Raw genomic sequence first — 6,231 nt, forward strand, 5'->3', positions numbered from 1 at the left:
TCTAGAACAAAATATATTGACATTAGGCATCACTTTATACGAGATCATGTCACTATTCATGATGTAATCCTAGAGTTTATCGATACAAAACATCAATTAGTTGATATTTTTACAAAACTTTTAAGTGAAGAAAAATTTGATTTTATTAGAAGAGAGTTAGGAATGTTAATATGTCCGAATGCATGAATTTGTTAAATTTTAGACTTTCATAATTCTTTGATCACTCAATTAAATTATGTGCCGATAATTGTATGATGTGAATCTTACATAATGATAAGGTTGTGTGCTTCAATAACATATTTACTTTAATATTGGAAATTTTGTGCTTTGATGCTAAAAATTTCGATGATGATGAGTGTGATGCAATATCATGTGTACTTTCATGATCATGATTTCTATTGAATATTGAGAAGTTTTAATCATACATCGAATTCTTAATCTTTGAGTACTACAAAGCACTAATGATTTTGCCTCATGCAAGTAATGATAAAAAGCTATGACAAAACACTTTATAAATGCATGGATTTGATGTATATTTTCTTTCCAGACTATCTTTCACTTAATGTATTTCTTGAATGGAGCTTTCATGAGTCTATGTCATATCAAGTTGATTTTTGATACATAGAAGTCATTGACAAATGCATCTCTCATAGATTTATCTCTTGTCAATTTTTAATTGAGAAATGGATTTGATATGATAATTCTTTCACATGAATTCTTTTTTAATGAAGGAAGAATTTTTTTTAGATGAACACTCGTAAGGATTTAATTTCACATGAATATCTTGATCCTTATGAAAAATGAAGCATGATTTAATGACACTCTTTTATCGTTTTTAACTTCATTCAAAGTTGGTTCTCAGTGGTTTTTCCTCCTTACTTTCCTCCTTCATGTGAAGTTTTAATGAAAAATAAAAAGGGAGAAATTGATGGAAGCCATCTCATTAAATATTTATAACTTTTAATGTGAGAAATATCATATCATAAATGCTTGAAATATGATTTATATGAATTTCTTTATAATTTGAAATATGATATGAATTTTTACCACACTTGCATTTATTGTTGAATCGTTCTCCTTTTTGTTGATGACAAAGGGGGAGAAATAATACCAAAATGTGGTAAATTGATGATAAAAGTTTACAATTTATTGATGATAAATGTATGTAATTTTACACTTGAAAAGTTTGCATGTTAACTTTTCTTCATTATAATAAGATATCTAGAGCTTAACTTGTAATTTTACAAATTGATATCTTGTCATAGAATGAATTGCTATATTTGTCATCTTTCATATTTGAAATATCATACTTGAAAATGGATGTCATGCCTTGACATCATTTTGAAAATGTTAGATCATGATAGGAATCATAATATGTGTATTGATAAGTTTAAATGAACTTAACTTATCATCTCTTAAACTCAAAGGCTTTGAATTCAAGAATGACTTTTCTCAAGTATGGCATATAGATAGGGGGAGTTAAGGTTAACTCCGTCATCAATTATTTGTCATCATCAAAAAAAGAGAGAATATTGAATCTCGGATTTTGATGATGAAGTCAATTGTAATTTGTTTTATCTAATCTATATGTTGAGAAAAGTATGCAGGATTAACTACGATGGCAATAAGACATGAAGCATGTGTTGTGTTAGAGTCAAGATCGAGATCATGTTGGGAGTTCGAGAGTTCGTTGGAAGTTCGGACGTTCGTCGGAAGTTCTATGGGAACCAACCAAGAAGTCCAGGAGCTTGCCATAGAAGCTCATAGGAACTCGCCAAGAAGATCATCGTAAAGTCCAGGAGCTTGTTGGGAGTCCGCCGGAGCATTGCCGAGAGTTCGTCGGATATTCACCGGAAGTACGCCGGAAGCTCGCCGGAAGTGCGATTGACGCACCGAAACATAAATTATAGTAATCATGTCTTAGTTATCATAGTTAGAATGTAAATTAAGTTAAAATTAGGAGGTAATCTCATTAACTTAATTAGGAGCCAACTAGGCCCTAAGATGGGCTGGTTTGGGCCGGATTCAAGGCCCAACCAGAACCTAGAATTTTCGATCGGCGGTGGCACCGCCTGGGAGAATCGATCTCCCAGGAATTCTAGGCGATAGTACCGCCCCTGTCAAGCAGTAGTACCGCTGGCAGTTATTGTTGCCGGCGGTGGTACTGCTAGAGCTCGGTCTTCAAGCTCTATCAGGCGGTAGTACCGCCCAGACTGAGTGGTAGTACCACCCAATATCAGATGTCATGCGGTAGTACCGCCCAGTAATGGCAGTGGTACCACTAGGATCCTGAAAATCTAAGATGAGACACTTCTTAGCTCCATTTTTGAAAGTCATTGGGGTCTATAAATACCCCACTCATTTATGCATGAAAGAGCATGAAAACTTGATACATTCTTGAGTCTTTGCAGTGTCAAAGAGTTGTAAAAGTACTAGAGTTCTTGAGTCTTTGTAGTGTCAAATCATTTTATAACAAAGTACTTCTTCTCCTCATCTTGCATTCACTACACTTACACTCTCTTACGTTTTTTTACGTTTTTAAAGTAATTATCTTTTCGAATCGATTTCCTTCGAGCGTATGAAATATTTTCTGAAATCGCATAAGTTTTCATTGCACTAATTCACCCTCCTCTTAGTGTGCTCTTGATCCTAACATATACTACATTTTTTATCAAAAATTTTGAAAATAATTTTCTCATTGTTTAAATTTATATTGATGATATTATTTTCGGTTCCATGAATGAATCTCTATGTGAGCCATTTACTAAGAGTATGAGTCTTGAATTTGAAATGAGTTTGATGGGGGAATTAACTTTCTTTTTAGGTTTACAAATCAAATAACTAAGTAATGATATTTTTCTTAGTCAAACAAAATATGCTTTAGATTTGCTAAAAAGGTTTAAAATGGATAGCTCAAAGGCTATCAATACTCCTATAAGTACCTCCAATAAGTTAGACATTGATGAAAGTGGAGAGAGCTTTGATAAAAAAACTTATAGGAGTATGATAGGAAGTTACTATACCTCACCGCAACTAGACCGGTTGAAAATGGATGTCATGCCTTGACATCATTTTGATAAATACTTGGCATCGTATTTTGAGAATGATAGATCATGATTGGAATCATGATGTGCATATTGATAAGTTTAATCAACTTATCTTATCAGTTTGTTTCTTGAATTCAAAGGCCTTGAATTCAAGAATATCTTTTCTCAAGTATGGCATATAGATAGGAGGAGTTAAGGTTACTACATCATCAATTGATTGTCATCATCAAAAAGGGGAAGATTATTGAATCTCATATTTTGATGATAAAGTCAATTATAAATTGTTTGATCTAATCTATATATTGAGAAAAGTGTGTAGGATTAACTATGATAGCTGTAAGACATAAAGCAGGGTTTGTACCGGAGTCAAGATCGAGATCTCATTGGGAGTTCGAGAGTTCGACGAAAGTCCAGACGTTCGTCGGAAGTTATGCCAAAACCAACCGAGAAGTCCAGGAGCTTGCCAAAGAAGCTCATCGGAACTTGCCAAGAAGATCATCGTGAAGTCCAAGAGCTTGCCAGGAGTCTGCCGGAACATTACCGAGAGTTCATAGGATGTTCACCGGAAGTATGCCGGAAGCTCGTCGGAAGAGCAATTGACGCACCGGAATAAGAAGTGTTGTTATTATATCTTAATTATCATAGTTAGAGCATAAATTAAGTTAGGATTGGGAGGTAATCCCACTAACTTATTTAGGGGCTAACTAGGCCCTTAACAGGGCTGAATTGGGCCAAAATGAGCACCCAATTCAGCCCCTGAATTCTTGGCCGGTGGTGGCACCACCTAAAAGGCAGTACCCCTGGATTTCTGGATGGTGGTACCGCTCAAACTGGGTGGTAGTACCACCGACAGCAATGCTGCCAGTGGTGATACCACCCCAGTTCGACAATGGTACCGCCCAATGTCAGATTAGCGGTGGTAGTACCGCCCAATAACGGTGGTGGTACCGCTAGTACCCCGGATTTCGGAGATGTGATACTTTTTTGCTCCAATTTTAAAGCCATTGAAGCCTATAAAAACCTCATCCTTTTCTGCATGAAAGGGCACAAAAAGTATTAGCTTAATCTTGAATTCTTGAGTCATAAAAGGTTTGTAAAAGTTAGAGTTCTCCTCCTTCATCTCTTAGCCTTGTAACCATTCAAGAAAGATGAGTGATACTTGTAAGGGTTATCTCCTAAACCTGAGAAAAGGAGAAGTTGTTGTAAAGAGGTGTTCGGCCTTCACCTATTCAATGAATGCCTTTAGTGGACGCCGGTGACCTCGTCGGAGGAGGAATCCGAAAGTGGATGTAGGTCACCTTGACCGAACCACTCTAAATTCCAAGTTACTTTTCATTTGTGCAATTTATTTTACTGCAAACCTTGTTAGTCTTCTCTTGCATTTTTATGAAAGCTTTCAAGTTCAACTTCTCTCCGAAACAGATTGAATCGAAAAATATAACTATATAAAATATTAAATAAAACTATATGAAATATGAAATAAAACTATAATATCTTAGTACCGCTCTTAGTCCTAACAAAAATCAGAATTCATGATCCTAACAAAAACCATTATTCATGATATATGAAATAAAACTATAATATCTTGAACTAATTCGTTATCATAATATGACCTACAGTCATCCATTTCATAATAAAAAAACTAGTGAATCGTGAGTTTCATGATCGGCACCGGAATCAATATAAAATAATGAAATCATAATTTTTATTAATAATAAAAAAATTAAATAATCAGAAAACATAACTTCTAAATCATGTCTCTGGCACCAATATATAAATGATTAAATTCTTGTACAAAGGAAAGCATCTTTAAACTTAATAATTTTTATGAAGTAAAATTTAATTAAAATATCATACACTGATCCATTGGGAAAATATGAATTTCCTAAAAGACAAATGAAATTGACAGAAATCTGATTTCTCTTCCTTACTTTTTTTTTTTTTACTTGAGATACGTTATATATATATATATATATATATATATATATATATATATATATATATATATATATATATATATATATATATATATATATATAAAATATTTTAATCAATGGATGGAGAGAGTATAATTCATAGTGATAGAAAAGATGTATTTTATAAAGATATTAATTCATAATTAATAGACACACTTATTCAAATCAGATTCGTGTTCCTCATTAATCAATAAATTTAAATAATTTATTAAATTATTATTAAATATAATAATAATAATAATAATAATAATAATAATAATAATAATAATAATAATAATAATAAGTGGGTCACATTAATTCCAACAGAGGAGCTTAGCAATTTTTAAACAGTTTTAAATTTGATCTCAAGTTTCACTTGTTTTAGGATTGTGTGAGACGTCCTTATAATTTAAGCCATTTTATCTGTCCATGTAATAACAGCAATGATCAAGAGTTTCACTCACAGTCATTCATACCTCCACAATCCCCATCCCCTTCTCTCCACCACCCTATAGTATAGTAGCCTCCTTTTTTTCCTTTTTTTCTCAGTAAATGTTATCATTTGTGAAATGGAAGGTTCATAAGATAGATAGATAAATAGATGAGGGCTGAAAATATCATGTCAATTCTTGTGATGAGAGAGAGAGCTCTTTCCAAGCTCGCACCACGAGAAAGCCCACTACATTACAACCTTCCCGGCACCGGTGGAGAGATAAAAATTGTCTTGAGAATGCAGATCAAATAACAAATCAAGTGAGAAACCAGATGTAAGAAAATGTATTAACCAAAAATAAACAATTTGTGAGAGCTGAGGGATGCATATAACTTCCATTGTCACTATCATATTTATGTCTAGCTAAGAATCAAGCACAAAGGTCACTCATTAAAGTCTTAAGAAGAAGAGGAAATGGTTAGGTCGTTGGTGATCCCAAGGAGGGCCCATCTCCACAAAAAAAAGTGTTCTGTACGCAATGTCGTTGCGACTGAGGTCCCCCTCATCATACAAGTAGCCGTTAGACACCCACAGACATTGTGCGACATCCACTCTCCTTACTTTACAGCACCCACCCCCGGATGCTGCGAACCTCATCCTCATCGTTCGTGGCCGTCCGGTCAATCAATCAACTTCCTTCACAATTCTTAATGCCAGGATCAGGGTGTACAATTAACTGCAATATTCTATGTAAAACGTGTACGAGCCTAAGACGAAGCTCGTACAAACTTATGTT

This window comes from Musa acuminata, chromosome BXJ1-9 (assembly GCF_036884655.1).
Source record: "Musa acuminata AAA Group cultivar baxijiao chromosome BXJ1-9, Cavendish_Baxijiao_AAA, whole genome shotgun sequence".
NCBI classification, from domain to species: Eukaryota; Viridiplantae; Streptophyta; class Magnoliopsida; order Zingiberales; family Musaceae; genus Musa; species Musa acuminata.